General features: G+C 46.8%; 1 protein-coding gene across 3 annotated transcripts in view; it reads right to left on the bottom strand.

Moving 5' to 3' along the window:
- B4GALT4 (beta-1,4-galactosyltransferase 4) overlaps positions 1-21,233 on the bottom strand; it is a 67,766-nt gene extending 46,533 nt beyond the window's left edge. The window contains exon 1 of one of the 3 annotated variants that reach the window (XM_065573028.1): positions 21,059-21,233. The gene's annotated coding sequence lies outside the window, so the exon portion shown is untranslated. Of the gene's footprint in view, positions 1-20,650; positions 21,007-21,058 lie in introns of those variants that run through there. The other 2 variants (XM_005292666.4, XM_024112291.3) reach the window with 2 other exon arrangements.
- Between the last annotated feature and the right edge of the window lie 1,118 nt (positions 21,234-22,351).

Below are 22,351 nucleotides of genomic sequence, written 5' to 3'. Positions count from 1 at the left end.
CTAACAAACTGTTAATGCATGTCAGCAGCGTCCTCATGGACAGTTAGGCCATAGCTAGTTAGTATGGGGTACAGTCACATCCAGCTTGCTGCAAATGAAGGCCAGGTCTACACTTCAAACTTAAATCAGTATAACTACATTGCTCAGGGGTGTGAAAAATCCAAATCCCTGAGCAGCACAGTGATACTAATCTAACCCCTGGGGTGGACTGTGCTACATCAACAGGAGAAATTCTCCCGTTGACGTAGTTATCACCTCTCATGGAGGTGGATTAACTATGCCAATAGGAGAAGCTCTCCCATGTGCGCAGTACCATCTTCACTAAAACACTACAGCAGCTTTAAGCGTAGAGCTGCCCTTAATGTTCATGTAGACAAGCATACAGGGTTTATACCCAAGACTCCTGGTGTAAGAATCTGGAAGGCTAGAACCTAGGACCATGGGGGTTCTGGGCCACTGATGCCTCCACATCACCACTAGAGGCTTAGGCTAGGTGTCCTTGGGAGGACCCCACAAAACTAGGCTCGGCAGGAAGTGCAGCCCCTGATAGCCACCGGGTGGGCTGATACCAGTATATAAAACCAGGAAGTGATGATGGGGAGCTGTCTGAGCAACCTCCCTGCTTCTGCTTTAGACCCTGCTAGCAACAGATCCTAGACTATAGCTTCCGACCTTCGTTCATCCTTGGCCTCGCTATTTGATTGGGGTTAGGTGTCAGGTTACAGACTGCAATCTCCTGGTAACCTGACCCTGCCTGCCTCCTGCCACCTGACTCTTGGTCTGCCCTGTCTCTGACTGACCTCCTGGCATCTGACCCAACCCAACTCCTGGCGCAACCACTAGGTCAGACTGCCCATGCCCCAGTCATGACAACTGGCTTCTATTCTCAGCTCTGCCACTGACTCTGTATGTGACCGTGGACAAGTCAGACCGAAGTTTTGAAGAGTGAGCTTTGGGCTCCTTAGTTTTAGGATGAGATGCTTTGAGTCTAGTTTTCAGAGTTGTTGAGCCCCCACAGCCCCAGTTAAAGGCAATGGGAGCTGTGTTACTCAGCAGCTCTGAAAAAAATCAGACCTTAGGTGTTTCAACTAGGGCATCCAAAAAATCAAGGATCAACAAATGAGAGGTTACTTCTGAAAATGTTGGCTTAATTCTGTTTTGTTACAGTTTTTCCCATCTGTAAAATAGAGTTGTGACGCATGGCTAGAAAGGGTTAAACATCCTGCAAAATAAATAAACCATAGAAGACATATGGGGAAGATAATGTTTGTGTTTTTGTGTATTTACATATGTATGAGTAGGGTCCACAATGTAATCAACAGTCCCTGTCTATGCTGTATTCTGATAATTCAGAGGTCAAAAGAAGATCCTGTCATTTAAATGAATTGTAAACATGGGATATCTCAGTATTCATCTCTCTTTGAAATGTACTGTGAATGGTGGAGGAACAAGCAAAGGGCCATATGTTAATGGACCTCCTTCAAAGTCATCCTAATTACAAAAGACTTGGCATGACAAAATGATTATAAATGTACACTTGTAATAAACCTGATGTTATTGCTAATGATTGTAACTTTTGTTGTGGATACGAAGGACCGTAAAAATGCACATGGTTTTTCTGGAAAAACCCTTGAACAAGTTGGGAGTGATACATAAGAACTCATTATGTTGTAAAAGCCTTCACGGTTATACTGTCTCATTACATGACAACACACTTTGTGTTAAAGCCTAATAAGGTTGAGGCGTCACAGCTAATGCATAGACATATTTCTAAAACTTTCCACAGCAGAAAAACCACTACAAGCTGGAACTGCTGTGCACAAAGGGAAACTGAGGTACTCTGGCATTCAGCCCTGAAGGCTGTGCGGTTATGTATGTGCTCTCTGAAGAACATTAATGGCTATGTTAAATCAACACATGCACCAAACCCTGGAATCACTAAAGCAGTGGTTCTCAAACCTTTTTACTGGTGACCCCTTTCACACAGCAAGCCTCTGAATGCGACCCCCCCTTATAAACTAAGAACACCTTTTAATATACTTAACACCATTATAAATGCTGGAGGCAAAGCAGGGTTGGGGTGGAGGCTGAAGGCTCATGACCCCCCATGTAATTACCTCGCGACATCCTGAGGGGTCCCTACTCCTAGTTTGAGAACCCCTGCACTAAAGTGTTTCACAAAGTATGGACTAAATTTTTGGCTGGGGCCAAAGCATGCATCAATAATTTGGCCTTACAAAGAATTCAATATAAACACAGCTCATATCAACGTTGGAAGGTCATTAAGATGTATCCAGGAGCTCTAATTTTGCCCTTCCACACCAGTCTCACGTTGGGGGTGTGACACTAGAAAGGGTTAAACATCCTGCAAAATAAATAACCCACAGAAGACATGTGAGGAGATGATGTTTGTGGTTTTGTGTATTTACATATGTATGAGTAGGGTCCACAATGTAATCAACAGTCCCTGTCTATCCTGTATTCTGATAATTCAGAGGTCAAAAGAAGATCCTGTCATTTAAATGAATTGTAAACACGGGATATCTGAGTATTCATCTCTCTTTGAAATGTACTGTGAATGGTGGAGGAACAAGCAAATGGCTTTATGTTAATTCATATAGCTAAATACCGGTGATGGACCTCCTCATTACCTTTTGTTCCCTGAGGAATTCCAACTTGTCAAAAGACATGAAATTGTAAAAAAGATCCTTGGGTCCTGATTCTGTCATCTCAGATCTGCTTAGGCTTCTTCAAGGTAAGTTTGAGTCGCAAGACTGAGGTCCCAGTTATGCTGGTACGCCCTGAATATGAGATTTGGACATTGGACTATGACCTATGAACTGAATTCTAAAGGAACTCTTTGCAACCACAAAGCTCACCATCTCTGCTATGAATCTGCACCTAATGAATTGAACTCATGTTTGTATGTATACTGATCTTTTAACCATACTCTCTCTCTCTCTCTTTTGTTTTTTAATAAATTTGAGTTTAGTTCATATGAATTGGCTGTAGCGTGTATTTGGGTAAGAGCTGGAATATTCAATAACCTGGGAGGTAACGTGTCCGATCCTTTGGGATTGTTAGAACCTTTTCTTTTATATGATGAAATAAGATTTACAGAATTTTTCATCATATTTGACGTGAGTACCTGGATGGAGGCCTGAGGCTGGATCATTTTAAGGGAACTGTGTTGTTTGGACTTCTGAGTAACCAGTGATGTAATAAAGAAGCTGTTTTTTGCTGGCTTGGTAAATCTAGGTATTGAAATATCCACCAGCTTTATGGGGATTGTCTGCCCCATTCTTTGCAATTCACCCTAATTGAGTGACCATAGCTGACTCCACTAGGACCCTGGTCACAGGGGTTAATAACATTTACTTAATACAGAGGGGGACTGAGAGACTTTATTCATATTTGTGAAGTACTTTGATATCCTAAGAAGAATATTGTTATAAGAGGGCAAAGTATTAGAAATAATGCTGCCTAAAACTTTATAGAGATAAATTTACATTTATGCAATGCCTTTCATCCCAACACATGCCACAAACTGTATTAATGCAATTCTATTGAAATGCAGCTCTCTGGGTTGGAGGGCAGCAGCCAAACAGCACACTACAGAACAAAGGATGGGAAATGTTTGGCAAAGGATGACAGAGCAAATTCCTGACTCCTGCAAAGAGGAGTTAGCATCTACCCACTGGAGTTCTTTGATCACTAACAGGGAAGTCTATACTATGGTGATTAAGCGTCCGGCCTTTTTTTCCCTTTCAATTTTAAAGATAAAAATGCCAGATAGAGCAGGATTTTCCATCCAGTTGTATAACTGAGTAGGGTAAGAACCAAAAGTCCTAAGACTGAAAACAGCAACATTTGGTTTGTAGACTGTGAAAATAATCCCCCAGCCACTCCATAGTCAGAGATGTAGAGGTTCTTCTCTCTGTAAGGAGGTGGTCAGTGGAAGTTTCTGTAGGCATCGAGCACAGGTGACCATGCCCTCTCACTCACCTCTATTAAAGATCTCTACCAGGAGACCACAAGGTGGAGTTGGAAGCCTGCCTCCTATTTGATTTAATGAGCCTAACAGGTGAGAGTTCAAAGGATGCCTCTTCCCACCTGAAATAGTAGTTCAGCACTATGCCAATGAGCCATAGGATAATTCTTCCTCCACCCCCGCCTTTTTTTCCCCTCAAGAACCCAGTGTGACATCCAGGCACCTCCTTATTCACCACTATCATATATAGGCAGTCCTTGGACTTACGACACAATTGGTTCCTGAAAATTGCATTGTAAGTTGAAACGTCTTAACTCAGAACCACAATCCACTCCACTGCAGGACCAAGCATCGTAAAGTCGAAACTAATGTCTTAAGTTGAATCAGGGTGTCAATTCAGAAACATCATAAGTGACGTTTGTCAAAAATTGAACGTCAAAGTCGAGGACTGCCTGTAAGTAGGATATGTTTTGCCCAAACTATGCCTTGTGAGGTATCATTCTAAAAGTCTTGATCTGCTAGACATTAATATCACATTGGATTGTATGTGCTATTGTCGTATGTGAAATTATGAAGTTTGGCTATGTATGTGTTACTGAAACATGTTGTGAGGTTGTAAACACCCACAAGCAGCCTTTCAGGTACAACAGTAAAAAGACCAAACAATGTTAATGGCTTATTGAGGAAATGCACACAAGCACAAGGATCACCCCAGGAACTGTGTACAATAGAAACCTCTCAGAGATAGCACTACACAATGGGAACTGTTTAACCCAGGTCACAGCGAAAGAGCTTTCCAGCAAGTGGGAAGAAGATATAAAAAGGGGGACAATAGCATCATGATGGTACCTCAACACACCTGTAAACACTTGAGGAACAAAGACTGAACTGGGGGACGTGATGTTCCCAGGCTAAAGGGATTTCTAGCCTGTCTATGAAAACCTGGAAAACCCAAGCTGCAAAGCAAAGGCAGCTTGTGCCTTAAGAATCTGCCAGCCTGTTTATCACTCAGGGTGAGAATTTGCTAATTCATATCCTACCATCTAGTATGTTAAGCTCAGTTTGCGGTTTTGTTTATTTACTAGGTAATCTGTTTGCTATCACTTATAATCACTTAATCTATTCTTTTGTAGTTAATAAACTTATTTTATGTTTTAATCCAAACCAGTGTGCGTTTGACTAAGGTGTCTGGAGAAAATCTCAGCTTGGTTACAAGTGTGCATGGTCTTCACATTGAGGGAGAGGTGGACCAGGTATTAAACCCATATACTGGCCAGATTTGACCAGGGCGGGATGGTACTGCTCTGGAGTCCTAGGCTGGTGGTTAGAGCCAGCATGTAACTGCAGTTGGGTGTCCCCCTACCTGTGTGAATGCTGGTGAAAGTGCAAGCTTGGAGGGCTTTGCAGCTTGTCGCAGCATGTCACAGCAGCACAGTGTGAGAAGGAGCACAGGCTGGTGGGTCAGAGGGCTCAGTGGTACCCCCAGTTCCAGGGGGCACCCCAGGGGCAACCCGTTACACCCACCACCTACACTACTCCTACAGAAATGTCCAAATTCTGGATTCAGTGCACAGCCTGTGTAACCACAGCTGAGCATTAGCAAGGTCCAAACATCTTGGAGCGTTTCCCCTCAGCTACCTGGCTATGGAAGCGGATGCTACCACAGCCAGAACAAGGCTATAGGCATTCTCCCACATTTGAGGGGAGGGGGCTTGGCTAGTGGACTTATATGTTTGTAGATCCTCAGTAGCTGTCCCAAAACTGCCTCCATACTGCACGCCCACATGAAGTTGTGCCCCTGTCTCTCCCCACCACTTCAGCCATAAGAGAGTCTGTTACCACTGGAAGGTGGCATTAGAGGGATGGGATGTGCCTCAGAATGCCTTTTTGGTGACCCAGCACAGTGAAACTGACTCAACATCACTCTGTTGCTGTCATCTTCACCACTAGGTTAACAACTGAGTATGATCAGCAGCTAGACAAGGGTCTACTGTTGGGATGAGGGGAAAGACACATGGAAAACATGGAATATGCACACTCTCGTGGCAAATAGTAACAGACCAGATTTCATGTACAATATGCTCAGCTCATTTTCATTTCTGCAGGCCTTTCAAAACTTTGCTAGTACGTTTTCTTTCTGCTAATACAATTGTTTACTATTTGGATGGTCCTGGGCAGGTAGAGCCCAGGGAACAGTCACCCCTAAACTTAAGGTATGGCTACACTACAAACCTAACTTGACCTACGTTATGTGAACTTACCAGCCATCGCAATAATTACTGCAGTGGTGCATGTCCATACTACTCTCCTTGGGTCGGTGATGCACATCCTCACCAGGAGCACTTCCACTGACCTCAGAGGGATAGTGTGGGCAGCTGAGAGCTGCTCTCTCAGCTCCACTGGCCATTGCCTGCCAGGAACCTGGCTGCCCCACAGGCTCCCAACAGATCACCTCTGCTCCCCGTTCCCTGCCGAGAGCAGGCAGAAGCCACCCAGGGCTACTCTTCCCCCACCCACTGGAAGCCAGGCAGCCTTGTCAATTTCATGCATCAGGGAGCCCTGAAATTGACAAGACTGGGAGGCCGCCCAGGCTTCAGCACCCAGCCGGGAGCAGGGTCCGAAGCCATCCAGCTCTCCAGGGAAGAAGGGGTTTTCTTGTCAATTTCATGGGTCCTGCCGTGAAATCGATAAGACAGATGTAATGGATGCATGGTGTGACCTTAACTATACCGACATAAGCCTTATGCCTCTCCTGGAGGTGGAGTTAATATGTCAGTGTAGTAGAGAACTTACATAGGTGGGAGGAAGGTGACATAATTAGGCTGACGTAAGCTGCCTTAAGCATAGACCAGCCCTCAGTAAGGCAGAGAACTTCCAGCCACGGTTCTAGAATTACTGTGCATTTAGTAGTCTGGAGAGTGTAAGTAACACAGATGCTCAACCACCATGTACCAAGCCTAGGAACTGGCTGCTAACACACTTATCTCTGTCAGTTTCTGGAAGAAGCAGTCATAGTCTGATCTAGCTTCAATGACCTTCTGCTCTCCTCTGACTATTCTTCTTAAATTTTAGTTTAATAGTAGCACTAGTGACCTTCCTGCAGCAGGATGTTGGAGGAGATAGGTAGGGCTGGATATGGCAATAGGTGGCTGAGGTTTCTGTTGAACTGATAGTATTTTAGAAAGATGACAATAGGCAATACATTTCCAGGCAACAGCAGATTGGCTTCGTTTAAGTCAGTGTGTAGAACACAACCAGAATCCCTTAGAGAGGGAATTTATGAATTAAAAGAAAAAGACCAATGTGCATTTATGGGGCCTGGTTAGAACATCACATGTAGTGAAAAATCCCATTTGTGTCCAGAATATAAACAGTTGTGCTGGTTGCACTCCTTATTGTCATTATTTATTATATGATAAGTCTCTTTGTGTTCAGCACACAAGAAACTGCAACAACAGCAATCACGGCCGCAATGAGTTGATAAACTAGAAGGTCGACAGAAGACACACAGGGAAACAATTTGGAAGTTCCATATATTTTTAAGAATCTCAGTTTTTGTGAGAATCATGGAAGAAGGGATTTAAGAGGGATTTCAATGAGGAAAGGTTTGTCGCTCCAAGACTGAGGGTATGTCTGCACTACGAGAGTAGTTCGATTGTACTTAAATCGAATATGTGGAATCGATAGTACAAAGTCGAATGTGGGGCAAGCATCGACATTGGAAGCGGTGCACTGTGGGCAGCTATCCCACAGTTCCCGCAATCCCCGCTGCCCATTGAAATTCTGAGTCGAGCCCCCAATGCCTGCTGGGGAAAAAAATGTGTCGAGGGTGGTTTTGGGTAACTGTCGTCATCCAACCGTCACTCCCGCCCTCCCTCCCTGAAAGCGCCGGCGGGCAATCAGTTCGCGCACTTTTCTGGTGAGTGACAGCGCGGACGCCACAGCACTGCGAGCATGGAGCCCGCTGCGACCATCGCTGCAGTTATGGCCGTTGCCAACACCTCGCACCTTATCATTCACCTTTTCCAGAGGCAGATGCTGAGAAATCGGGCGAGGAGGCTACGGCAACGCGGTGAGGACATGAAGTCTGAGAGTAGCACAGACCTCTCACAAAGCACGGGACCCTGCGCTGTGAACATCATGGTGGCAACGGGTCATGTTGATGCTGTGGAACGGCGATTCTGGGCCTGGGAAACAAGCATGGACTGGTGGGACCACATAGTGCTGCAGGTCTGGGATGAATCCCAGTGGCTGCGAAACTTTCGGATGTGAAAGGGAACTTTCCTGGAACTTTGTGAGTTGCTGTCCCCTGCCCTGAAGCGAAAGGACACCCGGATGCGAGCAGCCCTGACTGTCCTGAAACGAGTGGTCATAGCCCTCTGGAAGTTTGCAACGCCAGACAGCTACCGGTCAGTCGCGAATAACTTTGGCATCGGCAAATCTACCGTGGGGGTTGCTGTGATGCAAGTAGCCAACGCAATCGTTGAGCTACTGCTGTCAAAGGTAGTGACCCTTGGAAACGTCCAGGTCATCATAGATGGCTTCGCCGCGATGGGATTCCCAAACTGCAGTGGGGCTATAGATGGAACTCACATCCCTATCCTGGGACCGGACCACCAGGCCAGCCAGTACATTAACCAAAAGGGCTACTTTTCAATGGTGCTGCAAGCACTGGTGGACCATAGGGGACGTTTTACAAACATCAACATCAGATGGCCGGGCAAGGTTCATGACGCTCGTGTTTTCAGGAACTCTGGTCTGTTTAGACGGCTGCAGGAAGGTATTTACTTCCCGGACCAGAAAATAACTGTTGGGGATGTGGAGATGCCTATAGTGATCCTCGGGGACCTAGCCTACCCGCTAATGTCCTGGCTCATGAAGCCCTATACAGGCGCCCTGGACACTGAAAAAGAACTCTTCAACTAGCGTCTGAGCAAGTGCAGAATGGTGGTGGAGTGTGCTTTTGGCCGTCTCAAGGGGAGATGGAAAAGCTTACTGACTCGCTCTGATCTCAGCGAAACCAATATCCCCATTGTTATTGCAGCTTGCTGTGTGCTCCACAATCTCTGTCAGAGCAAGGGGGAGACCTTTATGGCGGGGTGGGAGGTTGAGGCGAATAGCCTGGCTGCTGATTACGCCCAGTCAGACAGCCGTGCAATTAGAAGAGGCCAGCGGGACGCGCTGTGCATCCGGGAGGCTTTGAAAGCTAGGTTCCTCAGTGAGCAGGGTAACCTGTGACTATTAAGTTTGTTTAAAGAGAAGCTGAACCTGCCCCCGTTTCTTTACCCACTTACTGTTGACTATCCTCTCCAGCTACATACCCCGTTCACCCCGTCCCCCCGCCTTCCAACACATGTTTAAAAATAAAATAAATGGAACTTTGTTAATGAACACCATTTTCTTTATTATGGATTTCGCAGTAAAGTGTTGAAACCTGGGACGCAGACTGTGGTGGAGAGCGGGCATAGTGATGGAAAGAACGCTTCTAAACTCAAGGAATGACAGGCTCCTGCTCCTAGAGCGGTCCGCAGTGGTGGACTGGTTGTTTCAACGGAGCCTGCCACCCCTCCTTTTCGGGACTCTGTGTGTGGGGGCTATGTGACTTTGTGGCCGGGGAGGACGGTTACAGATCCCCTGCTGCGTGGCTCTGTGATCCAGGATAAGGACCGCTGCACAAGATCTCTAACCGCCCTCCCCCACCACAAAGTCACATGCCTCCCTCCCCCCCCCCCACAAAGTCACATGCCTCCCTCCCCCCCCCCCCCCCCCCCCCCCAGAACATGAAAACCACCTCCCAGACTGACCAGGGTGCCTAGTGACTGCAATGTGTGTGTGACCTTCTGCTGAACCTGCCCCCGTGTGTCTGTACCCTGGTAAAGGTGACTGTCCTCTCCAATTACCAACCCCCTTCCCCACCTTCAAACACACTCTCCCCTAAAAGAACATGATGGAAACAGTAATTAACAGAAACCGTATCTTTTATTAGCAACTACACTGTTAGGAGATGAAACTGGGATGGGGGCTTGGGTGAGGCGGGAAGGAAAGGACTTATCAAATTTTTGGGAATGACAGCCTTCTGCTACTTGAGCAGTCTGCAGGGGTGGAGTGACAGTTTTCACGGCCCCTGCCGCCCCTCCTTCTTGGGACTTTGGGTGAGGAGGGTATGGGAGTTTGTGGCAGGGGAGGGCAGTTAGAGATAGACTGCAGCGGGGCTCTGTCCTCCTGCCTCCGGTCCTGCAGAACATCCACAAGGTGCCGGAGCGTGTCCGTTTGCTCCCTCATTAGTCCAAGCAGTGTTTGAGTCGCCTGCTGGTCTTCCTGCCACCACCTCTCCTCCCGTTCACTGTGTGCTCGCTGGTATTGCGACATGTTCTCCCTCCACTGGGTCTGCTGGGCCGCATCGGCTCGGGAGCAGCCCATAAGTTCTGAAAACATGTCGTCCCGTGTCCTTTTCTTTCTCCGCCTAATCTGCGCCAGCCTCTGGGAGGGGGATGCCAGGGTAGGTTGGGAGACAGTCGCAGCTGTGGGATGGGAAAAAGGGAGTGAATTCCTCACAAAGATAATTTTTTGTGAACAATGAACATAGTCTTTCTCTGTGAACAAGACCATGCACAGCACCTATCACATGCGCACTCAGGACAAGGTCGAATTTTCGGCCTTCGCATTCAGTGCCTGGGGTATTGCAGTGGAGATCAGACAAGCGGGGCAGGACAGCGGAATTCGGGTAGCAGGCTGACATGGTAAGCCGTAGACTTTTGGCTGCTTAAAACTTAAATTATAGCAGTGCCCGACTTTCACGTTCAAAGCAATGCTCCTATCGTTGGCCAGTTCCTGCTGAACTCTGCTCCTGTCCCACCCCCTCGCGGCTGTCCCTGGGAAAGATCCCTCTATGCTGCCCCTCTCCCGCCTCCACCGCGTGGCTGTAAGCCACCGGTGACAGTTCTGTAAAGGAACAGGCAAGCTGTCCCAATAGTAACATTCCCCTAATTCTAAGCAGGTTACCATGAGCGACATCACTCTGCTGAGGATTTCTGAGACCGAGAAAGAACGCATGCTGCGTGAAAGCCAGCAAAAACCAGGGCCGTATGCCGCCATGCTCTGCAAGGCAATGATCCCAGAGTACTTGATGATAGCCTGGTGCGGAAAAGTTTCCTACCATGAAGGACACAATAAGGCCGCTCTCCCCAAGAACCTCATGCAAAGGCTTTCCAATTACCTCCAGGAGAGCTTCGTGGAGATGTCCCATGAGGACTTCAGCTCTATCCCCGGACATATAGACCTTATTTTCCAGTAGCTGCACTGGCAAGGACTAAAAAGTAGAGCGCCTAGGGCAAACTAATCATGAAAAACCCATTGTTAATATTCCTGTTCTGTTCAAAATAAATGTTTACATGTTTTAAAACACTTACCGACTGATCCTTCCCCTGATTCAGGGTCCGGGTTAACGCCTGGGGACGGTTGGTAGGAGATCTCTGTGAGGGTGATGAAGAGATCCTGGCTGTCTGTGAAAAATCAGCGTTTTAAGCACTGTCGACTGCCTCGTCCTCCTCATCACCTTCCTCATCTTCCCCGTCCGCTAACATCTCCGAGGAAGCGGCCGTCGACAATATCCCATCCTCAGAGTCCACGGTCATTGGTGGGGTAGTGGTGGCGGCCGCACCTAGAATGGAATGCAGTGCCTCTTAGAAACGGCATGTCTGGGGCTGGGATCCGGAGCGTCCGTTTGACTCTTTGCTCTTCTGGTACGCTTGTCTCAGCTCCTTGATTTTCACACGGCACTGCGTTGCATCCCAGCTGTATCCTCTCTCTGTCATGGCTTTTGAGATCTTCTCGTAGATCTTTGCATTCCGTCTTTTCGATCGCAGCTCCGAAAGCACAGACTCAGCGCCCCACACAGCGATCAGATCCAAGACTTCCGATCAGTCCATGCTGGGGCCATCTTTCTATTCTGAGATTGCACGGTCACTTCTGCTGGAGAACTCTGCATCGTTGCCAGGGCTGCTGAGCTCGCCACGATGTCCAAACAGGAAATGAGATTCAAACTGCCCAGACAAGAAAAGGAATTCAAATTTTCCCAGGGCTTTTCCTGTGTGGCTGGTCAGAGCATCCGAGCTCGGTCTGCTGTCCAGAGCGTCAACAGAGTGGTGCACTGTGGGATAGCTCCCGGAGCTATTAGCGTCGATTTCCATCCACACCTACCCTAATTCGACATGGACATGGTCGAATTTAGCACTACTCCCCTCATTGGGGAGGAGTACAGAAATCTAATTTAAGAGACCTCTATGTCGAACTAAATAGCTTCGTTGTGTGGACGGGTGCAGGGTTAATTCGATTTAACGCTGCTAAATTCGACATAACCTCCTAGTGTAGACCAGGCCTGAGAAAATATTTGATGTATAAGGAGCAGCATAGAAAACAAATCAAGACAGGTGTCTCCACGCAACTTTAACTCTGCTCCGTAGGAATGCCAAATGAAACTGGGACCCCAGTACCTTACTCATCCCTAAAAATATCTGCCATTTTATCTGAGCCTATCCTAACTCCAAATCAGGAATCCTATTCATACACAGTAAGATGCTCTGGGCACCACCACTGATCTAAAGCATACTTGTTTCTGGTTGGAAGAGAGCACACTAAACAAACACTTAGGAAGGAGTAATGTATTAGGACCTCCCTAAGGGACACCTCAGGCAGACATCAAAGATGTCAAAGTCACGGTTGTATGGTTGTGTTTTGTGAGAAATGTCACCTTAACTCTACATTTCCTGGATCTCTGATATTTATTGTGTTTTTTTCTTTTTATCATAGAAAGGTAGGGTTGGAAGGGACCTTAAGAGATCATCTAGTCCATCCCCTTGTGCTGAGGAAGGACCAAGTTAACCTAGGCTGTCCCTGGCAGAAGTTTGTTCAACCTATCTTTAAAAATCTCCAGTGATGTAGATTCCACAACCTCCCTTGGAAACCTAGTAAAGACCTTAACTATCCCTAGAGTTAAAACGATTTTCCTAATGTCTAACCTAAATCTCCCTTACTGCAGATTAAGCCCATTCATTCTTGTCCTACCTTCCATAGACATGGAGAACAATTGATTACCATCTTCTTTATAACAACCCTTATTATTTAAAGATTTAGCAGGTCACCCCTTAATCTTCTTTTCTCAAGACTAAACAAGACCAGTTTTTTTTTTTTTTAACTTTTCCCCATAGGTCACTGTAATAAGCTATACCTCTCTAGCATCTTCCTTGGGGAGAGGGTGGATACTGCTACTGCATCAGATTCTTGTTCAGAACCCTCCAGCGGTGTTGTTCAGGAGGACTGGCCCCTTACTGGGGGAGCGAAAGTAGTTCAAACAGTCTGTACACTTCCGTAACCCATGAAAGTCAGTCCTAAGCCTTCAGGAAACCAAAGAGAAAAATAGAGAAGGCAAAAGTACCAATCCTTCTTTCTGGAAGGGCCTCGGCAGCCAAGGCTCTCAAGCCTTTTCCCCAGTCAGCAACCCATAAGAATGGCCCTAATGGGTCACACCAAGGGTCCATCTAGCCAAGTATCCTGTCTTTTGACAGTGGTCAGTGCCAGATGTGTCAGAAGGAATGAACAGAACAGGACAATTATTGAGTGATTCGTCCCCTTTCATTCAGTCCCAGTATCTGGCAGTCAGAGGCTTAGGGACACCCAGAGCTTGGGGTTGTCCCCCTAACCATTGTGACTAATAGCAATCAATGGAACTATCCTCCATGAACTTATCTAATTCTTTTTTGAACCCAGCTACACTTTTGGCCTTCACAACATCCCCTGGCAACACATTCCACAGGCTGACTGTGTGTTGTCTGAAGTACTTCCTTTTCTTTGTTTTAAACTTGCTTCCTATTAATTTAATTCGGTGACCCCTGCTTTTGTGTTATGTGAAGGGGTAAATAACACTTGCTTATTCACTTACTCAACACCAGTCGCGATTTTATAGAGCTCTATCATATCCCATTAGTCATCTCTTTTCCATCTGGAAAAGTCCCAGTCTTCTTAATCTCTCCTCCTATGGAAGCTGTTCCATACCCCTAATAGTTATTATTGCCCTCCTCTGTACTTTTTCCAATTCTAAAATCTCATTTTTAAGATAGGGTGACTGGAACTGAATGGTGGAACTGAATGGTAGCCAAAGGGTGGGCATACCACAGTTGTATAAAGTGACATATGACATTTTCAGTCTTATTATATATTTCCTAATGGTTCCTAACATTGTTAGCTTTTTTTGACTGCCACTGCACATTGAGCAGATGTTTTCAGAGAACTATCCACAATGACTCCAAAAGCCTTTTCTTGAGTGATAACAGCTAATTTAGACCCCATCATTTTGTATGTATAGTTGGGATTATGTTTTCCAATGTGCATTACGTTGCATTTATCAACACTGAATTTCATCTGCCATTTTTTTGCCCACCCAGTTTATTGAGATCCCTCTGTAACTCTTCAGTGTGCTTTGGACTTAACTATTGCAAATTTTGCCACATCATTGTTCACTCCCTTTTCCAGATCATTTATGAACATGTTGAACAGCACAAGTCCCAGTACAGATCAGTGGGGGGCCCTGCTAGTTACTTCCCTCCATTGCGAAAACTGAACATTTATTCCTATCCCTTGTTTCCTTTCTTTTAACCAGTTACTGAGAGGACCTTCCCCTCTTATCCCATGACTGCTTACTTTGCCTAAGAGCCTTTGGTTTGGGACCTTGTAAAAGGCTTTCTGAAAGTCTAAGTACACTATATCCACTGGATCACCCTTGTCCACATGCTTACTGACACCCCCAAAGAATTATACTAGATTGGTGCGGCTGATTTCCCTTTACAAAAAGCCATGTTGACTCTTCCAACGTACCGTGTTCATCTCATGTCTGGTAATTTTGTTCTTTACTATAGTTTCAACCAATTTGCCTGGCACTGAAGTTAGCCTTCATATCAATATTCTCATTTAACACCTGGCACTCAACTTCACCCACCTTAGTATTTAGACTTCTAGCATTTGTATACAAGCACTTGTAAAATTTGTTAGTATTTAGTTTCCTGCCTTCACGTGGTGTAATTAAATGGGACTCTTGTGTTCGATTGTTTTTCTTCAGTTCCTTTCTGTACTTTATCAACTTCTATCCTCTCCTCTTTTCTCAGTCAGATATAGAGAATCCCCTTTATAAATCCTCCCCTAAGGGATGTCTCTGTCCTTACCTTGTGCTCCTCCATACCTGTCAGCTTTCCCCCAGCCCTTAGTTTAAAAACTCCTCTATGATCTTTTTAATTTTACTTGCCAGCAATCTGGTTCCATTTTGGTTTAAGTGGAGCCTATCCTTCCTGTATAGGATTCTCCTTTCTCAAAAGGTTCCCAATTCCTAAATCCCTCCACTAAACAACATCATCTTATCCACACCTTAAGACAGCAGCTCTGCCTGTCTAATTGGCCCTGAGCATGGAACTGGAAACATTTCAGTGAATGTAACCACGGACGTCCTGGACTTTAATCTCTTCCCTAGCAATCTAAATATGGCCTCTAGGACCTCTCTCCTACCTTTCCCTGTGCCACTGGTACCTACATGTACCATGACCACTGACTTCTCCCCAGCACTTCACATAAGTCTATCCTGGATGTCTCAACCTGGTAAACAATTTACCATGCAGTTCTCTTGGTCATCACAAACCCAACTATCTATATTTCTAATAATCAAATCCCCCATTACTATTAGCTGTCTCTGCCTAATAACTGCAGTTCCCTCCCCCAAAGAGGTATTCTCAGTGCGCAAGGATACCATGACATCATCTGGAAGGAGGGTCCCAACTATGGGATCATTTTCTTCCACTCCATCTGGATGTTCATATTCCCTGAGACATTCATCCTCCTCAACAGCACAGAGGCTGCAGACTGCAGTTGGGACCACTCTACTGTCTCTCTGAAAGCCTCATCTATGTACCTCTCTGTCTCCCTTAGCTCTTTCAGTTCAACAACTCTGATCTCAAGAGCCTGTACAATGTCTCCGAGGGCCATGAGTTTCTTGCACCGAATGCACACATACACCAACAGCCCACAAGGCAGGTAATATCATATGCTCAGTAGCGTAGCTAGCGGGGTTCAGGGGAAGCAGCCGCTTCCCCAGACCACATTTCCCAAAAGTGGCGCCTGCGGAACGGGGCTGCGGGCGGGCTCCCGGCGGCTGGCGGAACGGGGCCACGGGCTGGCTCCTGCCTCCCGGCGGAACGGGGCCACGGGCTCCCGGCACTCCAGCCGCTGCAGTGGGCTCCCGGCGCTCCGGCCGGGACTCTGGCCCTGAGAACGTGGCCGGGGGTCTCGGTGCCCCAGACAGCGCTCCGGATGGGGAAGCGGGGTTGCCCTGAGCATGCGCTGCTCCGTCTTTTGGCGACATTTGGGCGCCTTTTTTCTCCGCCGCTCCTCCTCGGCTGCAACCCTGGCTACACCACTGCACATGCTGCATTCAGTGCAATAGGATAGATAGCCCCCTCTCTGTTGCAGGACTTCTGCCTGCATTATTTTTCCTCAGACAGGGTTTTGTTTGTTCGTTCTTTGTTTTTTAAGGGGAGTTATTGGCCTAAGTTTAAAGTATGTTGTTAGGTGTATCTGGCTCTCACACTCCTTTCTAAAACTCCCTTGCAAAACTCCGCGGGGTCACAAGCTCCTCTAGTCACTCAGGAGCTGACTCTTTAAACTCATTCTCCCTGAGTTAGCCCCGCCTAGGGTGACCAGATGTCCCGTTTTTAAAGGGATAGTCCCGTATTTAAGCCCTCCTGCAGGTGTCCTGACTTTTTCTTAAAAATGAGCAAATTGTCCCCTATTTTCTGTCTCCGCCCCCTCAGTACTGGCAGGTCCTTCTGGTGGCCGGATCCCTGCTTGCCAGCCACCCGCCCACCAGCGGTGGGGGCAGGAGGGGTCCAGTGGCCAATGATGGGGGTGGGTGTGCAAGGCTGGTGGCGGAGTGAAGATGCCGCACGTGGGGCCGGCCTCTCCCCCTGCTGGCCCATCAGCGCAGTCCCCGCTGCCTGGCAGCTCTTAGCCAACCCCCGTCCCATTTCCGGCCGGCACTGGCTGCGCGCTGTGAGCTGCGGTGGCTAGTGTGTCCAGCAGGTGCCAGGCAGCGGCCGGTTACATGTCGCCTATGCTGCCCACCTATCGGCCCTTTACGTGCTCCTCCCCTCACTGTCCTCTCCTGGCTTTGTCCCTTCACCCCACCCCAGTCATATTTTCTAAACCTTTTATCATTGTTGTTGCTCCTCTGGACTCCCTCCAATTTGTCCACATCTTTCTTAAAGTGTGGCACCCAAAACTAGACACAATATTCCAGCAAAGGCCTCACCAGTGTTGTGTAGAGTAGAACAATCATCTCCTATGTCTTAGGTCCATTCTGGTTAACACACTCCAGAATTATATTTGTCTTTTTTGCAAGTTCATCATATTGTTGGCTCATATTCAATTTGTGATCACTGTTATCCAAGTCATTAATGAAAATATTGACTTGTACCAGACCCAGCATAAACCCATTGATAACTACTTTTTACATACAGCTTTTGTACACCTTAGAGTAATTACATCTAGACCACATTTCCCTGGCTAGCTAATGAGAATGTCATGTGGGACTGTGTCAAAAGCCCTACGAAAAATCAAGATATCTCACATCTATGACTTTTCCCCTGTTCACTAGGCCAGTAACCCTGTGCTAATCCTAAACCCTAATGCTAATCTTTTAAGGAAGATACAAGGGGACCTTAACTCTACATTTCCTGGTTTTCCAATGTCGGCGTTTTGGAAATTAAACTCTCACATTCTGGAATGGTACAAGGAGCACAAGGCACTGCAAATTTACATTAACAAAGATTTTTTCATGGCAATGAGTGTTAAAAGTTAACAAGTCTAATATTAAGCGCCGCCCCGTATTGCATTACAGTAGTCCTCAGAGGCCTTAGACATCAGGGCCCCTACTCCAAAGAGCAACAGAGGGTCCTGTGGCACCTTTAAGACTAACAGAAGTAGTGGGAGCATAAGCTTTCATGGGTAAGAACCTCACTTCTTCAGATGCAAGTAATGGAAATTTCCAGAGGCAGGTATAAATCAGTATGGGGATAACGAGGTTAGTTCAATCAGGGAGGGTGAGGTGCTCTGCTAGCAGCTGAGGTGTGAACACCAAGGGAGGAGAAACTTCATCATCTGGACCCATGGGAAGGAGACCCTGGAAGAATTGCACCATGATTTCAACAGCTTCCACCCCACCATCAACCTCAGCCTGGACCAATCTACACAGGAGGTCCACTTCCTAGACACCACAGTACAAATAAGTGATGGCCACATTAACACAACCCTATACTGAAAACCCACCGACCGCTACGCCTATCTTCATACCTCCAGCTTCCACCCCGGACACACCACACGATCCATTGTCTACAGCCAAGCGCTGAGGTACAACCGCATCTGCTCCAACCCCTCAGACAGAGACCAACACCTACAAGATCTTCACCAAGCATTCTCAAAACTACGATACCCACACAAGGAAACAGAGAAACAAATCAACAGAGCCAGACGTGTACCCAGAAGCCCCCTGCTACAAGACAGGCCCAAAAAAGAAACCAACAGAACTCCACTGGCCATCACTTACAGTCCTCAGCTTAAACCTCTCCAATGCATCATCAGTGATCTACAACCCATCCTGGACAACGATCCCTCACTTTCACAGACCTTGGGAGGCAGGCCAGTCCTCGCCCACAGACAACCCGCCAACCTTAAGCATATTCTCGCCAGCAACCACGCACCGCACCATAACAACTCTAACTCAGGAACCAACCCATGCAACAAACCTCGATGCCAACTCTGCCCACATATCTACACCAGCAACACCATCGCAGGACCTAACCAGATCAGCTACATCATCACCGGCTCATTCACCTGCACATCCACCAATGTTATATATGCCATCATGTGCCAGCAATGCCCCTCTGCTATGTACATTGGCCAAACTGGACAGTCACTACGCAAGAGGATAAATGGACACAAGTCAGATATCAGGAATGGCAATATACAAAAACCTGTAGGAGAACACTTCAACCTCCCAGGCCACACAATAGCAGATGTAAAGGTAGCCATCTTACAGCAAAAAAACTTCAGGACCAGACTCCAAAGAGAAACTGCTGAACTCCAGTTCATTTGCAAATTTGACACCATCAGATCAGGATTAAATAAAGACTGGGAATGGCTATCCAACTACAGAAGCACTTTCTCCTTCTTTGGTGTTTACACCTCAACTGCTAGCAGAGCACCTCACCCTCCCTGATTGAACTAACCTCGTTATCTCCATACTGATTTATACCTGCCTCTGGAAATTTCCATTACTTGCATCTGAAGAAGTGAGGTTCTTACCCACAAAAGCTTATGCTCCCAATACTTATGTTAGTCTTAAAGGTGCCACAGGATCCTCTGTTGCTTTTTACAGATTCAGACTAACACAGCTACCCCTCTGATACTCTACTCCAAAGAGGTTACAGTCTTAGGCCCCAATCCTGCAAACACTTAAGCACATATGTAATTTTACCATTTAACTAGTGAGTCTATGACACTACACAGGAATAAAGTTATGTACTTTCTTAAGTGTTTGCTGGATCAGGGTGCAATTAATGTGTTAGTTAATGCTATGGTTGAATTCAGTGGGACTCCCTGAAGACTCAAGGATCAACCTAGACTCACCCAACCACAGGCCAATGCTAGTAAAATGCTTTGAATATGCTGAACATTCAAATAATAATTATTAAGCAAATCTCCCTACTATTTTGATAATAGTAGAATAATTTTAAAGGGTACAGTTACTTGTCATTGTTTATGTTGTTGCTTTACTTTTTGCATTTCTCCTGAGACAAGGAAATATCAATGAAGGCTGTTTCTCTTTTGTTTATCGTTGATTTCCTTTTCCCATTGCTGCAATATACGAGTTGTCCTTATACATATATTGCAGTGGCTTGCTTATTTGTCTCCATGGGAATTATTTCTTTAATTCATAGAAACACTTATACCAGTGATATTCAGACTATGGCTCACGAGCCACAAATGGCTCTTTAATGTGTCTCCTGCTGCCGCTCTTTACAGAACATGATATTAAAACACTATGTGATTTAATTATTAACCAATCAGGATGCTTTTATTATGTTATTAACCAATTATGTTATCAACTTGCACTAAGTTATTAACTCATCTACTGTGAGAATAATTTTAATATATAAAGATTTCCCTTGTATTTAAATATGAATAATACTACAGTAAATGAAACAATGAAGTCACACTACTGTGGCTCTTTTGGGTAATGTTGATAGCTAATTTGGCTCCTGAACTACTGAGGTTTGAGTATCACTGATTTATACTATTCTTGGGTTTTGCAGGGAATTAGTTTTCACAGAGTCTAAACTCTGGGCCAAATCTGAGTTGACAGCATCCTATAAACACACACCCCTTCTCTTTTCTGAAGTGAGACTGACAGCCCACCCACTTCCACTTTGCTTAACACACCCCAAACTCCTGATGAGACAGACAGGCAAAGCCACCGCCATTCACAGCTGGGGCTGAGCCCAGTACACAAACACGCACCTGGGGCCCCCAGCCCCACACGACTCCAAACCAGGTGCCCAGATGTACCTCTCCGTTTCCACGCTCAGAGCGACGCAAACAGGCTTTACGGGGAAACCGCAGCGCCCAGCGCGGGCAGCTGTCTCGGGGCCCCACGCGTGCGGCTGGGGCCGCTGCTGCGGAGCGCTCGCCAGTTACCGCAGCCGCTCGGGCGAGTGAGCGCGGGCGCTTTGGTCCCGGCTCCGGGGGCTTGTATGTGCTTCGCTCGTGTAACGGCGGCCTGGGGGGAGGCATTGCCGCGGGGCGGGGCCGGTATTACCGGCGTCCCGCCCCCCTTCCTGCCCTTGGCCCCGTTGTTTCGCTCGCGGGAAGGGCTGGCGGCTGGTCGCGCCTAGGAGCCGGGCCACGGGGCGGTGACCCCGCTACCGCCCCCGCCTCAGAGCCCCGGGGGTGGGCGCGCGCCGGGCCCTTCCTCACCTGCCTCCGCCGCAGCGTCGGTACCAACCCGCATCCCTTGCCGCCGACCATAGAGATGACGGCAGAGCGGCCGCCTCCCACCACAGAGACCCCGGCGGAGGGATAGAGCGACCCCTCCCCCCAACCGCCCCGGGTGACGCTCCGCGGCCCTGCGCTCCCTTCCCCCACCCTTGCCTCGTGGGGCTGGAACCCCCGTTCCGCGCGCGCCCGCCTCTCCCTCAGGCCCCTCCCCCGCCCGGCCCCTCAGAGGCACAAGCTGTCAAGGCCCCTGTCCCACCCACCCCGCACCGGCCTCGTGGCAGGGTTGCTGCTGGGGTACCAGCGATGCGGGGCTGCGCTCCCCAGGGGCCACCATTAGGGAGATGGTAATGGAGCTGGCTGGGAGGCCTCGTCTTCCTTGTCCTCGTCTTGGTGCCTCCTAAAGCATGTCATTATGAAATAAACTGCCTCCAAGTTACCACCATTGCATCACTGCTGCCAATTCAAGCAAAAAATAGTTTATTAAAATGATCATCATTTTCTGATCATAGCTAATTAAGGCTCCAATCTTGCGAAGATGTATACATGTGTTTAACTTTACTCATGTGAGTAGTCCCATTGGGTGGCCCATGGTAGCACTGGGGCTTACATTTCCACACCTTCTCAGAGGAATCCATTATGTTCTGCAATTTATATAATTATTTTGCCCCTTACTGAATTAGCTATACTTGACAACTATTCTGATTCATTGTACTGTGATTCCCGTCTCAATATTGTTATCTTGGCTGGTTAGCTACATTTTATTTGCTTTAGAAGCATTTAATAACTCAGGTATAAATTGAAGCAATACAGGTGTGGTCAGTATCTGAATGCATAAGGCTTCTGTTTTTCTTGACTGCAGTCCCAGATATTATGCATGTTTCTATGTTTCCAGCACATGTGGAGAATATTTACCATATTAGCTATGCCTCCGGCAGAGTTCTGAGTGCTGCTGACCTCAACAGTGATTTTGCACTGAGTGTACAGTACATTTTGTTTACTAATTAAAAGTTATAAAATATCTTTTAGAACACTGCCCTCAAAATGAGAGCCTTTAAAATGTTTAAACATTTTAAGTGAAATGAAATTAGTGTTATTTGGCAGATGTTTTGAAAAAGTAAAAAATCATAGAACTAAGACACTTGCTTCCCAAACACCAGTGTTTGCTAAAGAGAGATGACTGTTTGCTTCTTTAGTTTTAATCAAAATCAAGGAAAGATCTTTTGTTTCTGGAACCATAGGGTAGTAAAGGATAAACAAACAAGTTCTGTGTGT

This window comes from Chrysemys picta, chromosome 1 (genome assembly GCF_011386835.1).
Source record: "Chrysemys picta bellii isolate R12L10 chromosome 1, ASM1138683v2, whole genome shotgun sequence".
In the NCBI taxonomy this organism is placed as follows: domain Eukaryota; kingdom Metazoa; phylum Chordata; order Testudines; family Emydidae; genus Chrysemys; species Chrysemys picta.
The sequence above is the reverse complement of the archived record's forward strand: the minus strand, read 5'-3'. Positions and strand labels throughout refer to the sequence as shown.